The following is a 17,382-nucleotide window of genomic DNA, read 5'->3' as shown; positions in this document are numbered from 1 at the left end:
TGAAAAATGCAAAATCATGAGCCAGTTGGGGGCATAACCCAGACCTAACCTAGACCTAACCGGTGTTTTCCTGTAAGCTACTGATCGAAACCAGGCTTAATTGACTGCTTCAGTGTGGTATCACACTACTACATGATTCAAACCCGAAAAAACCCAGGATCTGGCTAACAAGCATGCGAAAAAGGCAAAATCATGAGACAAATGCGGGCATAACCCAGACCTAACCGGTGTTATCCTTTAAAACATTGATCGAAACCAAGTTTAATTGACTGTTACTGTGTGGTACCACATTACTACGTGATTCAAACCAGACAGGACCAAGGATCTGGCCAACAAGTATGCGATGAAGGCAGAAACATGAGCGAGAAGCGGGCATAACCCTGACCTAACCCAAACCTAACCGGTGTTATCCTCTAAAATATTCATCGAAACCAGGTTTAATTGTCTGTTTCAGTGTGGTACCACATTACTACGTGATTCAAAACAGAAAAAAACCCAGGATCTGACCAACAAGCATGCGAAGAAGGCAGAATCATGAGCGATGTGCGGGCATAACCCAGATCTAACCCAGACCTAACCGGTGTTATCCTCTAAAATATTGATCGAAACCAGGTTTAATTGTCTGTTTCAGTGTGGTACCACATTACTACGTGATTCAAACTAGAAAAAAACCTAGGATCTGGCCAACAAGCATGCGAAGAAGGCAAATCATGTGCCAGATGCGGGCATAACCCATACTTATCCCAGACCTAACCGGTGTTATCCTATAAAATGTGGAACGAAACCAGGTTTAATTGACTGTTTCAGTGTGGTATCACACTACTACATGATTCAAACCCGAAAAAACCCAGGATCTGGCTAACAAGCATGCGAAAAAGGCAAAATCATGAGCCAGATGCGGGCATAACCCAGACCTAACCGGTGTTATCCTTTAAAACATTGATCGAAACCAAGTTTAATTGACTGTTACTGTGTGGTACCACATTACTACGTGATTCAAACCAGACAGGACCAAGGATCTGGCACACAAGTATGCGATGAAGGCTGAAACATGAGCGAGAAGCGGGCATAACCCTGACCTAACCCAAACCTAACCGGTGTTATCCTCTAAAATATTCATCGAAACCAGGTTTAATTGACTGTTTCAGTGCGGTGTCACATTACTACGTGATTCAAACCAGGGAAAACCCAGGATCTGTCCAACAAATATGCGAAAAAGGCAAAATCATGTACCAGATGCGGGCATAATCCAGACCTAACCGGTTTTATCCTCTAAAATATTGATCGAAACCAGGTTTAATTGTCTGTTTCAGTGTGGTACCACATTACTACGTGATTCAAGCCAGAAAAAAACCCAGGATCTGGCCAACAAGTATGCGGAAAAGGCAAAATCATGAGCCAGATGCGGGCATAACCCAGACCTAACCCAGACCCAACCGGTGTTATCCTCTAAAATATTGATCGAAACCAGGCTTAATTGACTGCTTCAGTGTGGTATCACACTACTACGTGATTCAAACCCGAAAAAACCCAGGATCTGTCCAACAAATATGCGAAAAAGGCAAAATCATGTACCAGATGCGGGCATAATCCAGACCTAACCGGTTTTATCCTCTAAAATATTGATCGAAACCAGGTTTAATTGTCTGTTTCAGTGTGGTACCACATTACTACGTGATTCAAACTAGAAAAAAACCTAGGATCTGGCCAACAAGCATGCGAACAAGGCAAAATCATGAGCCAGATGCGGACATAACCCATACCTATCCCAGACCTAACCGGTGTTATCCTCTAAAATGTGGATCGAATCCAGGTTTAATTGACTGTTACTGTGTGGTACCACATTACTACGTGATTCAAACCCGAAAAAACCCAGGTTCTGGTGAACAAGAATGCGATGAAGGCAGAATCATGAGCGAGATGCGGACATAACCCATACCTATCCCAGACCTAACCGGTGTTATCCTATAAAATGAGGATCGAATCCAGGTTTAATTGACTGTTACTGTGTGGTACCACATTATTACGTGATTCAAACCCGAAAAAACCCAGGATCTGGCCAACAAGTATGCGAAGAAGGCAAAATCATGAGCCTGATGCGGGCATAACCCAGACCTAACCGGTGTTATCCTCTAAAATATTAATCGAAACCTCGTTTAATTGTCTGTTTCAGTGTGGTACCACATTACTACGTGATTCAAATCCGAAAAAACCCAGGTTCTGGCGAACAAGAATGCGATGAAGGCAGAATCATGAGCGAGATGCGGGCATAACCCAGATCTTTTTTTTTTTTTTTTTTTTTAACGTGGTGAAATCCTCATGGACACCCCGGTTCCCTGGGGGGGAGGCCGGGGTAGTGCCGGACTCTTACCGGCTAAAACACCACGGTGACCGCCTGCGCCCTTTATCTGGGGAGAGTCACGGGAACCAAACTAGCGATACTACCGTGACTCTCCCCGTTGACGCAACGCCCTACTACGGGCCCTTCCCGGGAGAGGAGATCTGATCCTCCTCCCCCAATGGGGGGCAAACGAAACTGATTGCCCCCCGGCGACGCCACACGGTCACACGCGACGTCGCCCCCACTCGTGCCGTTGCTGCTAGCCGCGACCGGGCCCCCACCCGATCGCGACCACGGCTGCGGGGCCGGCTAACACTGCCGCCCCCGCTGTACGGGGCCCCTGCCACGGGCTCCCGGTACGGTGATGGGCTGGGTGCGAGGGGGAATGAGGGAATAAAGTCCCTCACCTCGCACCACAAAACACCATCACCGACCCCATCGCGCTCCCCCTGTCACGGGGAGCGGTGGAGGGTCTTACGGTCGACGTCGCCGCCTGCCCCCCACCTCCTCACGCGCCCTTTCGGCGTCCTCCTTGGCGGCCATGACCTCTTCACAAAACAAGGCCATGGCCGCCCACGCCTCCTCGCTGCCGACCATTGCACGTATGACGGCCGGCAGCGAGAGGTCCGCTCCAATCGCTCTAACGAGGACACCGCGCTGGACGGCCCACGCCGGGCAAAACTCCAGCGTGTGCTGCGCGGTGTCCTCCCTTCCCCTGCAGTGACGGCACGCAGCCGTCGCCTCCCGCCCTATCCGATGCAGGTACTGACCGAAGCAACCGTGTCCGGTCAGTACCTGTGTCAGACGGTAGGTGGGCGTACCCCAGCTACGGCCCACCCAGGCATAAAACACTGGGCGGACCGCCGCGGCAACGCGATCATCCCGCTGGTCTGGCTTCGATAACCAGACCAGGCACCGACTATAGACGCGTCGCCGCGCCTGGCTTCGGGCCCTGGCGGCCTCCTCGCCGTGCGGGTCCACGCCCCGCTGGCGAAGGTCGCGGAGGCTTTGATAGACCTCTGCGTCCATTTTCGCCAGCAGGTGAAACGGTGCGGAACCCGCCAGCAAGGTGGCGGCTGTGTAGGAGATCGTGCGATAACCCCGCACGACTCTGATGGCGACCAACCTCTGTAACCGACGGAGCACAAATGCACCCCGCCGATTTGCCATCAGACCGCCGGCCCATATCGGCGCGTCATAAAGCGCCATGGACCGGACGACTCCCAAATACAGCCGCCGTGCCGCCATGTTGGGCCCCCCGAGATTTGGCATTATGCGGCCTAACGCGGCCGCTGCCCTTTCAATACGGGGACCCAAGTCTTCCAAATGATGCCCGAAACGCCAGTAGCTGTCGAGGGTGAGGCCCAAATACTTCATCCGGCGCCCCACCCCGACTTGGGCTCCGCCCACCCGTAGAGACGCCTGGCGCGGCACCCCGCGACCACTGACGTTACACAGCCAGATGGCCTCGGTCTTCTGGGGTGCCACGCGCAACCCCAGACGCTCTACTTCGGCAACGACTCGTGCCGTCCCTTCCTCCGCGAGGGCCACTGCCCTCCTCCACGTATCCCCGCCGGCTATCACCAGGGTGTCGTCGGCGTAACATACCAACGACACACCGACGGGGAGATCAGCCCGCAGCACCGCGTCATACGCCAAGTTCCACAGGAGCGGCCCGAGGACCGACCCCTGTGGAACCCCGCGGTGCACCGCTCTCTGCTCCATCCCGTTCCGACCCGGATATTGGACTACCCTGCCCCGCAGATAATCCCCAATCAGTCGGCATAGATAGGCGGGCACCCGGTGGTACTGAAGTGCCCGACTTATCGCCCCCCAGGAGACGGTGTTAAAGGCGTTGGCTATGTCCAACGAGACTGCCAACGCCACACCCCCCGGGAGATTGCCGATTCCGCCAGGGTCCGCACTGTCGCTATGGCGTCGACTGTGGAGCGGCCCCGGCGAAAGCCGAACTGTCGGTCGGCCAGATCGGGGCCGACGCGGGACAGGTGCCCCTCGAGACGGGATACAATGACCCGCTCGAGGAGCTTTCCAGCCTCGTCCAATAGGCAAATAGGACGGAACGCGGATGGAGAATCCGCGGGCTTCCCTGGTTTGTGGAGGAGGACCAACCTCGCCACCTTCCATATGGGGGGGAACTGACCGGTCCGCAGGCACGCGTCAAAGACGCTTATCAGCCCGGCCTCCAGAACGCCCACCGCTACTGCCCAGGCCCTGCCAGGTATGCCGTCCGGTCCTGGTGCCGTCTTCTTGGCAGCCATTCTCCGGACGGCCCTGGCCAGCTCCTCCTCAGAAACCCCCAGTTCGTCGGCCCACCAAGGCGGGTGATCCGGCTGTGGCTCGGGGGGATGCAGAAACGCCTCTCCCCCAACGGGGAAGAGGACGCGCATAGTTTCCCCGAGCAGCTGGGGGTCGAGGCTCTCTGTGACCGGGGGCGCCCATGATCGCATCTTGCCTGCGACCATATGATAGGGGCGCCCCCATGGATTTGCATCCAGAGAGCCGAGGAGCTCCGTCCATGCCTGGGCTTTCGCGGTCGCGATGGCCCGGCGGAGGGTTCTGCGCGCCAGGGAAAATTCCCCGCGCAACCCCACCACCTCTGCCTCCGTCGCCCCGCGCCGTCTCCTGGCGCGGGTGTACCGGCGTCGAGCGAGGACGCACCGAGTGCGTAAGTCCTCGATCTCGCCCGACCACCAGTACACGGACCCCCCACGGCTTGGGGCGGTGGCCCGGGGCATGACTGCGTCACACGACGACGTCATAGTCTCCCGGAACCAACTCGCCCCGGCAGATGGATTGCCGATGGTCCGGCGTGGCATCTCCTGCCATGCCACAACGGAGGCTGCCATCGCAAGGGCGTCCGGGTCCAGCCTCTTGACGGACCAGCGTGGCGCCGGGTGTGCATCCCTGCCCGGTTGGCGGGGTCCATTTACGCCGGGGGTCGCGGATACGGAGAACGTAATATAGAGGTGGTCGCTTAACGTGGCCACCTCTTCTGCGACCCTCCACTCGGACACACGGCGCGCTATGGCGGGGCTCGCCAACGATATGTCGATGATCGACTCGCCCCGCGCGTGCACGCACGTGCTCACGGCCCCCTCATTCAACACTACGAGGCCGTGACCCGCCGCCCATACGAGCATCGCGTCGCCCTTGACGGTCGTCCTGGGGCAGCCCCACGCTGCAGCGTGGGCATTGAAATCACCCAGGACGAGTACCCCACTGGCGAGATGTGGGGAGATGCATCTCCCCACCTCGTCGAGGTACGCCTCAAAATCGCTGAGGCCCATAGCGGGCGACGCGTAACACCCGGCAACCATAAGGTCCCCCCACTTAATCGCCACGAACCCGTGGCCCCTCCCCACTACGGAGCACGGCAACGTGCCACGCCCGTACTGCCAGGTGATCGCCGAGACCCCGTTATGGTCCCCCACCCAAGCGGGGTGTTTGGGGACACGATAGGGCTCGGCGATCACGGCCATCCCGATGTTCCACTGCCGGAGGGTTTGGAGCATGAGATCCTGAGCCCCCCGGCAGTGGTTCAAAGTGACCTGGAGGAGGCGTTGAGACATTATCGGGTCTCAGTCGCGGCCTCCTCCAGGCCTCTCCTTCCAGCGCTTAGGGACGCTTCTGCGCGCCCCGGATCTTTGCCGCCGTACGAGGCCATCACCCCCCTGCTAAGGGGCTCCGACCCGCACGGTGACTGTGCTGCCGCCTGTGGTGGGGGCTCTGCAGCACCCCCACCAGACATCACACCTTCCGCTTCCGTGGAGGTGGAGGGCGCCGAGTCGCAAGGCGCCGAGTCGCAAGGCGCCGAGTCGCAAGGCGCCACGTCCACCTCCATCATCTCCGCCACCGGTAGGGGTGCGTGTGGACACCCCACCACCTTCACTGCCGTTGCGACAGGTGCTGGGGCGGGAGTAACCCCCGACACCACAGCAGGGGACGGCTGGGAATAAGCCGCCCCCTGGACCTCCATCGCGACGGACAGCGGTGCCGGCTCAACACCAGCCGGCACCGTGGATGGGGGCACACCCATCCCCTTCCCATTCTTCCCCTTCCGTTTGGGGGGACGGCACGCCGCCCCACCCATTCGGTGATCAGCTGGCCGCCCCAAGCCTACACAAAGGGGGCATTTTGGGGCGGCCGTACACTCTCTGGCTGTGTGGGAGGCCCCCCCGCAACGGTAACAGAGGCCGCTGCGATCTATGGTGCTAGTGCACCGCTGCCTGACATGACCGAATTCTAGGCAACGGTGGCACTGCAGCGGCCTCGCGGCGAGCACTGCCAGCCGGGCCTCGAAGAAGCCGACCATTAATCGGCCGGACTTCGCGAGCTTGGTTGCGGCGCGAAGGGGACAGCGGGCCCATGCCGTATACATGCCCGAGCTGTCTCTGCGGAGGTCACCAACGTTGACCTCCGCAGCGCCGCAACCCCCGGCTGTGGCAAGGGCCTCCCTCACAGTCTGCTGGGTGGCTGCCTCCGACAGGCCGGTAACTCGTAACTCGGCCTGCTTCTGGGGGCAAGCCACCCTAACACCCTCCACCTCGAGGGCCCCCTCAAGACGCGCCCTCAGGGCGGTCGCCTTCTCTCTGCCCTTCTCACCGGGGATCGCTAATAAGAGCGCCCCGGTGACTGCCCTGGTGGGGCGCATCCCGGTGATCCCGAGATCATAACAGATCCCGGGCATCACCCTATTGATGAGGGGGCCCAATTCTCCTTCACGTCCGGTGGCGGCGGTCACCGAGACTGCTGCATTCTTCGGCAGTCTCGGTAACTTGACTGCCGCTGACGGGGCGCACATCTTCCTCTTGCTGACTGCCGCAGTAGTGGCGGCTGGCCGACTGGCTACGGGTGATTTCCCGCCTTTATAGGAGGATGCGGCAAGAGCTGCACCCTTCACGCCGCCCTTCTTCTTGCCCTTCTTCACTACCTCAGCCCAGGATCCCTGCCCATCGTTGGTGGGGGCTGAGGCAACGATGGACTTCGCGCCGGTGTCCTTGTCGGGCAGAGCGGACTTGCTGCTATCTACCTTGACAGGTGGAGGAGGGGCTCCTCGTCTTGCCTTCGGTGGCGCCTGAGACTTCGGGGCGGACGGCTTAGACACTTCCACATCTTCAGCCGCCGGCTTTACCTTACCAGCGGCTTTCTTCCCCGTGGTTGATTTCGGGGGTGCCGCAGGCATTTTGACGGGGGCAGACCCAGTGCCAAGGTTTCCCCGCGCTGCCCCCTTGGGTTTCCCCCTTGTCTGATCTGTCCCCGCCGGCTTATCGCCTTTCGCCGAGCTCGGCGGGGCAGAGGTTGCCCCCACGGATGCGGGAGGAAGAAGCGGAACCTTTCCCAATGGCGGGCGAGACACTGCCCGCCATACTGCCTCAAAACGGGCATCAAACTTCCGTTCCACTTCCGATACGTGCCCCGCCATTTCGGAAACCCTTTGTACGACTTCGGTCATCATGACCAACAAAGGGTTTCCGGAGGCGGGACTCTCCGTCTCAATCGGGGCGGGACGCTCTGCGGACGACGGTCCAAGGACCGCCGTCTCGACCTCCATACTGGTGTCCCCCCCGGCAAAAGTGGACGGAAGGAGATCCTTCCGCCGCGGCCGAGGGGCAAAAGGCAGCACGTGATCCGGCGGCGTCACGTCGGTCACCACCTCGCCCGCCCTCAGCAGACCACGCTGCTCCTCTTTGAATCTCAGGCGTCCAAGTTCCCGCCTGAGGTGCTCCAATTCCCTATCTTTTACCCTGACAGTTTCCGACAGGGTGGTGGCGGTGGAATCGGCCACCTCCAGCCTCTTCTCGAGGGCCTTCGCCCTCCTCTCCCATTCGCCTTGGCGAATGACAACTTCCCGGGCCGGCCTGTTTGGGTTTTCGGCGCGGTCAGCTCTGCCGTGAAGTTCCTCGGCGCTGACCATCGCCACCCGCGCTGCCAAACGGAGCCCACGGATGTCCGTCGTCTTTAGGTGGCTAGCAGTGTCTGCCACACGGACGACGGACTCCAGCTGCTCCTTCAGCCGACCCAGGAGCTCGTCCGTCCTCATGACCTCCGCTATGTTCCGGAGGTCCGCCTGCTTGGGCAAGCTCTTCATTCCGGGACCCAATTTCCTTGGGTCCACGAAAATTCCCCTTGGTCTCCCTGCACCGGGGCCCTACCTCTTCCTCTTGTCGGGCCCGTAATCCTCCTCGCTGCCGTCAATACTCTCAGCCTCATCTCCGGTGCAAGGATTAGGCGCCCATTCGTCGCCATCCTGCGAGTCAACGTCGGGGACGGGGTTTGTGACGGTCTCACCGACGCCCGACGTTTCCTCCTCTTCCCTCAGGGCTGCGTCGCCGACCAAGAGCTGCGAGCCCTCGGCACCATGCCTCTTGCGGGGTGGCGACTCTCTCCCCGCCTTGCGCCACCCTGTTGCAGGTAGCCGCTCAAGGCTGACGACTGGGGCTGGGCTGACACTAAGAAGGTCAGCTTTACCCCCAAGATTCACCTCAACACTCCTGACCGTGGGATTAACCCCACCAGGAAGTGGTCCATCCGTTGCCATGTCGTTTGCCGTTATGAGTGCCAGTCCGCTATCAAATTTGCCAGTCCTGTTTGTTTTTCATTGAATATTCTCCATACTTGTTCCCACGAGTATGGTCGGAAAGGAGGTCACCCCAGGCAGAGCCGCCTTGCCTGGGGAAGCCTAATACTCCGGGGGTTCGGCAGGTGCCCCCGGAGGTGGTCGCTAGGGATTGGGCCTTCTCTCCCAACCATGCATCCCATCGCCGCGCACCATAACTTAGGATTTGAGGGTAATTTATAGAGTTACCATCCTCGCGGCCCAGGCGATTAAGCCAAGGCCCCCGGTCCTCCTGCCGTCACGTACCATTCACAAAACCTAGACTGGAATTGTGAATGGGTCGTTGCGACGACCAACAGGAGGCTTACGGTGTGATTAGCATCAGGTACCGCGGGGTCGCTACGCCCCGTACTGCGCCGGACATCTGGCCGGACACAGCCCCTGAGGGGGCATAACCCAGATCTAACCCAGACCTAACCGGTGTTTTCCTCTAAAATTTGGATCGAAACCAGGCTTAATTGACTGTTTCAGTGTGGTACCACATTACTACGTGATTCAAACACGAAAAAACCCAGGATCTGGCCAACAAGTATGCGAAGAATGCAAAATCATGAGCCAGATGCGGACATAACCCATACCTATCCCAGACCTAACCGGTGTTATCCTATAAAATATTGATCGAATCCAGGTTTAATTGACTGTTACTGTGTGGTACCACATTACTACGTGATTCAAACCCGAAAAAACCCAGGTTCTGGCGAACAAGAATGCGATGAAGGCAGAATCATGAGCGAGATGCGGGCATAACCCAGATCTAATCCAGACCTAACCGGTGTTATCCTCTAAAATGTGGATCGAAACCAGGTTTAAATGACTGTTTCAGTGTGGTACCACAATACTACGTGAATCAAACCCGAAAAAACCCAGGATCTGGCCAACAAGTATGCGAAGAAAGCAAAATCATGAGCCAGATGCGGACATAACCCATACCCATCCCAGACCTAACCGGTGTTATCCTATAAAATGTGGATCGAATCCAGGTTTAATTGACTGTTACTGTGTGGTACCACATTACTACGTGATTCAAACCCCAAAAACCCAGGTTCTGGCCAACAAGTATGCGGAAAAGGCAAAATCATGAGCCAGATGCGGGCATAATCCAGACCTAACCCAGACCTAACCGGTGTTATCCTCTAAAATGTGGATCCAAACCAGGTTTAGTTGACTGTTTCAGAGTGGTTCCACATTACTACGTGATTCAAACCCGAAAAAACCCAGGATCTGGCCAACAAGTATGCGAAGAAGTCAAAATCATGAGCCAGATGCGGGCATGACCCAGACCTAACCCAGACCTAACCGGTGTTATCCTATAAAATGTGGATCGAAACCAGGTTTAATTGACTGTTTCAATGTAGTACCACATTACTGCGTGATTCAAACAGGAAAACCCCAGGATCTATCCAACAAGCATGCGAACAAGGCAAAATCATGTACCAGATGCGGGCATAATCCAGACCTAACCGGTTTTATCCTCTAAAATATTGATCGAAACCAGGTTTAATTGACTGTTTCAATGTAGTACCACATTACTGCGTGATTCAAACCCCAAAAACCCAGGATCTGGCCAACAAGTATGCGAAGAAGGCAAAATCATGAGCCGGATGCGGGCATAACCCAGTCCTAACCCAGACCTAAACGGTGTTATCCTATAAAATGTGGATCGAATCCAGGTTTAATTGGCTGTTACTGTGTGGTACCACATTACTACGTGATTCAAACCCGAAAAAACCCAGGTTCTGGCGAACAAGAATGCGATGAAGGCAGAATCATGAGCCAGATGCGGACATAACCCATACCTATCCCAGACCTAACCGGTGTTATCCTCTAAAATGTGGATCGAAACCAGGTTTAGTTGACTGTCTCAGTGTGGTACCACATTACTACGTGATTCAAACCCGAAAAAACCCAGGATCTGGCCAACAAGTATGCGAAGAAGGCAAAATCATGAGCCAGATGCGGGCATAACCCAGACCTAACCCAGACCTAACCGGTGTTATCCTATAAAATGTGGATCGAAACCAGGTTTAATTGACTGTTTCAACGTAGTACCACATTACTGCGTGATTCAAACAGGAAAAAACCCAGGATCTATCCAACAAGCATGCGAACAAGGCAAAATCATGTACCAGATGCGGGCATAATCCAGACCTAACCGGTTTTATCCTCTAAAATATTGATCGAAACCAGGTTTAATTGACTGTTTCAATGTAGTACCACATTACTGCGTGATTCAAACCCCAAAAACCCAGGATCTGGCCAACAAGTATGCGAAGAAGGCAAAATCATGAGCCAGATGCGGACATAACCCATACCTATCCCAGACCTAACCGGTGTTGTCCTATAAAATGTGGATCGAAACCAGGTTTAATTGACTGGTTCAATGTGGTACCACATTACTACGTGATTCAAACCCGAAAAAACCCAGATTCTGGCGAACAAGAATGCGATGAAGGCAGAATCATGAGCGAGATGCGGGTATAACCCAGACCTAACCGAGACCTAACCGGTGTTTTCCTCTAAAATTTGGATCGAAACCAGGTTTAATTGACTGTTTCAGTGTGGTACCACATTACTACGTGATTCAAACACGAAAAAACCCAGGATCTGGCCACAAGTATGCGAAGAATGCAAAATCATGAGCCAGATGCGGACATAACCCATACCTATCCCAGACCTAACCGGTGTTATCCTATAAAATATTGATCGAATCCAGGTTTAATTGACTGTTACTGTGTGGTACCACATTACTACGTGATTCAAACCCGAAAAAACCCAGGTTCTGGCGAACAAGAATGCGATGAAGGCAGAATCATGAGCGAGATGCGGGCATAACCCAGATCTAACCCAGACCTAACCGGTGTTATCCTCTAAAATGTGGATCGAAACCAGGTTTAATTGACTGTTTCAGTGTGGTACCACATTACTACGTGAATCAAACCCGAAAAAACCCAGGATCTGGCCAACAAGTATGCGAAGAAAGCAAAATCATGAACCAGATGCGGACATAACCCATACCTATCCCAGACCTAACCGGTGTTATCCTTTAAAATGTGGATCGAATCCAGGTTTAATTGACTGTTACTGTGTGGTACCACATTACTACGTGATTCAAACCCCAAAGACCCAGGTTCTGGCCAACAAGTATGCGGAAAAGGCAAAATCATGAGCCAGATGCGGGCATAATCCAGACCTAACCCAGACCTAACCGGTGTTATCCTCTAAAATGTGGATCCAAACCAGGTTTAGTTGACTGTTTCAGAGTGGTTCCACATTACTACGTGATTCAAACCCGAAAAAACCCAGGATCTGGCCAACAAGTATGCGAAGAAGTCAAAATCATGAGCCAGATGCGGGCATGACCCAGACCTAACCCAGACCTAACCGGTGTTATCCTATAAAATGTGGATCGAAACCAGGTTTAATTGACTGTTTCAATGTAGTACCACATTACTGCGTGATTCAAACAGGAAAAACCCCAGGATCTATCCAACAAGCATGCGAACAAGGCAAAATCATGTACCAGATGCGGGCATAATCCAGACCTAACCGGTTTTATCCTCTAAAATATTGATCGAAACCAGGTTTAATTGACTGTTTCAATGTAGTACCACATTACTGCGTGATTCAAACCCCAAAAACCCAGGATCTGGCCAACAAGTATGCGAAGAAGGCAAAATCATGAGTTAGATGCGGGTGTAACCCAGTCGTAACCCAGACCTAGCCGGTGTTATCCTATAAAATGTGGATCGAATCCAGGTTTAATTGACTGTTTCAATGTAGTACCACATTACTGCGTGATTCAAACCCCAAAAACCCAGGATCTGGCCAACAAGTATGCGAAGAAGGCAAAATCATGAGCCAGATGCGGGCATAACCCATACCTATCCCAGACCTAACCGGTGTTATCCTATAAAATGTGGATCGAAACCAGGTTTAATTGACTGTTTCAATGTGGTACCACATTACTACGTGATTCAAACCCGAAAAAACCCAGGATCTGGCCAACAAGTATGCGACGAAAGCAAAATCATGAGCCAGATGCGGACATAACCCAGACCTAACCGGTGTTATCCTTTAAAACATTGATCGAAACCAAGTTTAATTGACTGTTACTGTGTGGTACCACATTACTACGTGATTCAAACCCGAAAAAACCCAGGTTCTGGCGAACAAGAGTGCGATGAAGGCAGAATCATGAGCGAGATATGGGCATAATCCGGACCTAACCCAGACCTAACCGGTGTTATCCTATAAAATGTGGATCGAATCCAGGTTTAATTGACTGTTTCAATGTAGTACCACATTACTGCGTGATTCAAACCCCAAAAACCCAGGATCTGGCCAACAAGTATGCGAAGAAGGCAAAATCATGAGCCAGATGCGGGCATAACCCAGTCCTAACCCAGACCTAACCGGTGTTATCCTATAAAATGTGGATCGAATCCAGGTTTAATTGGCTGTTACTGTGTGGTACCACATTACTACGTGATTCAAACCCGAAAAAACCCAGGATCTGGCCAACAAGTATGCGAAGAAGGCAAAATCATGAGTTAGATGCGGGTGTAACCCAGTCGTAACCCAGACCTAGCCGGTGTTATCCTCTAAAATGTGGATCGAAACCAGGTTTAATTGTCTGTTTCAGTGTGGTACCACATTACTACGTGATTCAAACTAGAAAATAACCTAGGATCTGGCCAACAAGTATGCGAAGAAGGCAAAATCATGAGCCAGATGCGGGCATAACCCAGTCCTAACCCAGGCCTAACCGGTGTTATCCTCTAAAATATTGATCGAAAACAGGTTTAATTGACTGTTTCAGTGCGGTATCACATTACTACGTGATTCAAACCAGGGAAAACCAAGGATCTGGCCAACAAGTATGCGGAAAAGTCAAAATCAAGAGCCAGATGCGCGCATAACCCAGACCTAACCGGTGTTATCCTCTAAAATATTGATCGATACCTCGTTTCATTGTCTGTTTCAGTGTGGTACCACATTACTACGTGATTCAAACCAGAAAAAAACCCAGGATCTGGCCAACAAGCATGCGAAGAAGACAAAATCATGTGCCAGATGCGGGCATAACCCAGACCTAACCCAGACCTAACCGGTGTTATCCTCTAAAATGTGGATCAAAAGCAGGTTTAATTGTCTGTTTCAGTGTGGTACCACATTACTACGTGATTCAAACCCGAAAAAACCCAGGATCTGGCCAACAAGTATGCGAAGAAGGCAAAATCATGAGCCAGATGCGGGCATAACCCAGTCCTAACCCAGACCTAACCGGTGTTCTCCTCTAAAATATTGATCGAAACCAGGTTTAATTGACTGTTTCAGTGCGGTATCACATTAGTACGTGATTCAAACCAGGGAAAACCAAGGATCTGGCCAACAAGTATACGGAAACGTCAAAATCAACAGCCAGATGCGGGCATAACCCAGACCTAACCGGTGTTTTCTCGAAAATACTGATCGAAACCTCGTTTTATTGTCTGTTTCAGTGTGGTACCACATTACTACGTGATTCAAACCAGAAAAAACCCAGGATCTGGCCAACAAGCATGCGAAGAAGGCAAAATCATGTGCCAGATGCGGGCATAACCCAGACCTAACCCAGACCTAACCGGTGTTATCCTCTAAAATGTGAATCGAAACCAGGTTTAATTGACTGTTTCAGTGTGGTACTACATTACTACGTGAATCAAACCCGAAAAAACCCAGATTCTGGCGAACAAGAGTGCGATGAAGGCAGAATCATGAGCGAGATACGGGCATAATCCGGACCTAACCCAGACCTAACCGGTTTTATCCTCTAAAATACTGACCGAATCCAGGTTTAATTGACTGTTACCTGTGTGGTAACACATTACTACGTGATTGAAACCCGAAAAAACCCAGGTTCTGGCGAACAAGAATGCGATGAAGGCAGAATCATGAGCAAGATGCGGGCATAACCCAGACCTAACCCAGACCTAACCGGTGTTATACTCTAAAATGGGGATCGAAACCAGGTTTAATTGTCTGTTTCAGTGTGGTACCACATTACTACGTGATTCAAACCCGAAAAAACCCAGGATCTGGACAACAAGTATGCGAAGAAGGCAAAATCATGAGCCAGATGCGGGCATAACCCAGTCCTAACCCAGACCTAACCGGTGTTATCCTATAAAGTGTGGATCGAATCCAGGTTTAATTGACTGTTACTGTGTGGTACCACATTACTACGCGATTCAACCCCGAAAAACCCAGGTTCTGGCGAACAAGAATGCGATGAAGGCAGAATCATGAGCGAGATGCGGGCATAACCCAGTCCTAACCCAGACCTAACCGGTGTTATCCTATAAAGTGTGGATCGAATCCAGGTTTAATTGACTGTTACTGTGTGGTACCACATTACAACGTGATTCAACCCCGAAAAACCCAGGTTCTGGCGAACAAGAGTGCGATGACGGCAGAATCACGAGCGAGATACGGGCATAATCCGGACCTAACCCAGACCTAACCGGTGTTATCCTCTAAAATGTGGATCGTATCCAGGTTTAATTGTCTGTTTCAGTGTGGTACCACATTACTACGTGATTCAAACCCGAAAAAACCCAGGATCTGGACAACAAGTATGCGAAGAAGGCAAAATCATGAGCCAGATGCGGGCATAACCCAGTCCTAACCCAGACCTAACCGGTGTTATCCTATAAAGTGTGGATCGAATCCAGGTTTAATTGTCTGTTTCAGTGTGGTACCACATTACTACGTGATACAAACCCGAAAAAACCCAGGATCTGGCCAACAGGTATGCGAAGAAGGCAAAATCATGAGCCAGATTTGGGCATAACCCAGTCCTAACCCAGACCTAACCGGTGTTATCCTCTAAAATGTGGATCGTATCCAGGTTTAATTGTCTGTTTCAGTGTGGTACCACATTACTACGTGATTCAAACCCGAAAAAACCCAGGTTCTGGCGAACAAGAATGCGATGAAGGCAGAATCATGAGCGATGTGAATGCATAACCCAGTCCTAACCCAGACCTAACCGGTGTTATCGACTAAAATATTGATCGAAACCAGGTTTAATTGACTGTTTCAGTGCGGTATCACATTACTACGTGATTCAAACCAAGGAAAACCAAGGATCTGGCCAACAAGTATGCGGAAAAGTCAAAATCAAGAGCCAGATGCGGGCATAACCCAGACCTAACCGGTGTTATCCTCTAAAATATTGATCGAAGCCTCGTTTAATTGTCTGTTTCAGTGTGGTAACACATTACTACGTGATTCAAACCAGAAAAAAACCCAGGATCTGGCCAACAAGCATGCGAAGAAGGCAAAATCATGTGCCAGATGCGGGCATAACCCAGACCTAACCCAGACCTAACCGGTGTTATCCTCTAAAATGTGGATCGAAACCAGGTTTAATTGTCTGTTTCAGTGTGGTACCACATTACTACGTGATTCAAACCCGAAAAACCCCAGGATCTGGCCAACAAGTATGCGAAGAAGGCAAAATCATGAGCCAGATGCGGGCATAACCCAGTCCTAACCCAGACCTAACCGGTGTTATCCTCTAAAATATTGATCGAAACCAGGTTTAATTGACTGTTTCAGTGCGGTATCACATTACTACGTGATTCAAACCAGGGAAAACCAAGGATCTAGCCAACAAGTATGCGGAAAAGTCAAAATCAAGATCCAGATGCGGGCATAACCCAGACCTAACCGGTGTTATCCTCTAAAATATTGATCGAAACCTCGTTTAATTGTCTGTTTCAGTGTGGTACCACATTACTACGTGATTCAAACCAGAAAAAACCCAGGTTCTGGCGAACAAGAATGCGATGAAGGCAGAATCATGAGCGAGATGCGGGCATAACCCAGATCTAACCCAGACCTAACCGGTGTTATCCTCTAAAATATTGATCGAAACCAGGTTTAATTGACTGTTTCAGTGCGGTATCACATTACTACGTGATTCAAACCAGGGAAAACCAAGGATCTAGCCAACAAGTATGCGGAAAAGTCAAAATCAAGATCCAGATGCGGGCATAACCCAGACCTAACCGGTGTTATCCTCTAAAATATTGATCGAAACCTCGTTTAATTGTCTGTTTCAGTGTGGTACCACATTACTACGTGATTCAAACCAGAAAAAACCCAGGTTCTGGCGAACAAGAATGCGATGAAGGCAGAATCATGTGCGATGTGAAAGCATAACCCAGTCCTAACCCAGACCTAACCGGTGTTATCCCCTAAAAAGTGGATCGGAACCAGGTTTAATTGTCTGTTTCAGTGTGGTACCACATTACTACGTGATTCAAACCAGAGAGGACCAAGGATCTGGCCAAGAAGTATGCGAAGAAGGCAAAATCATGAGCCAGATGCGGGCATAACCCAGTCCTAACCCAGACCT

This window comes from Colletes latitarsis, chromosome 14 (assembly GCF_051014445.1).
Source record: "Colletes latitarsis isolate SP2378_abdomen chromosome 14, iyColLati1, whole genome shotgun sequence".
Lineage (NCBI taxonomy): Eukaryota > Metazoa > Arthropoda > Insecta > Hymenoptera > Colletidae > Colletes > Colletes latitarsis.
This window is presented reverse-complemented; position numbering follows the sequence as displayed.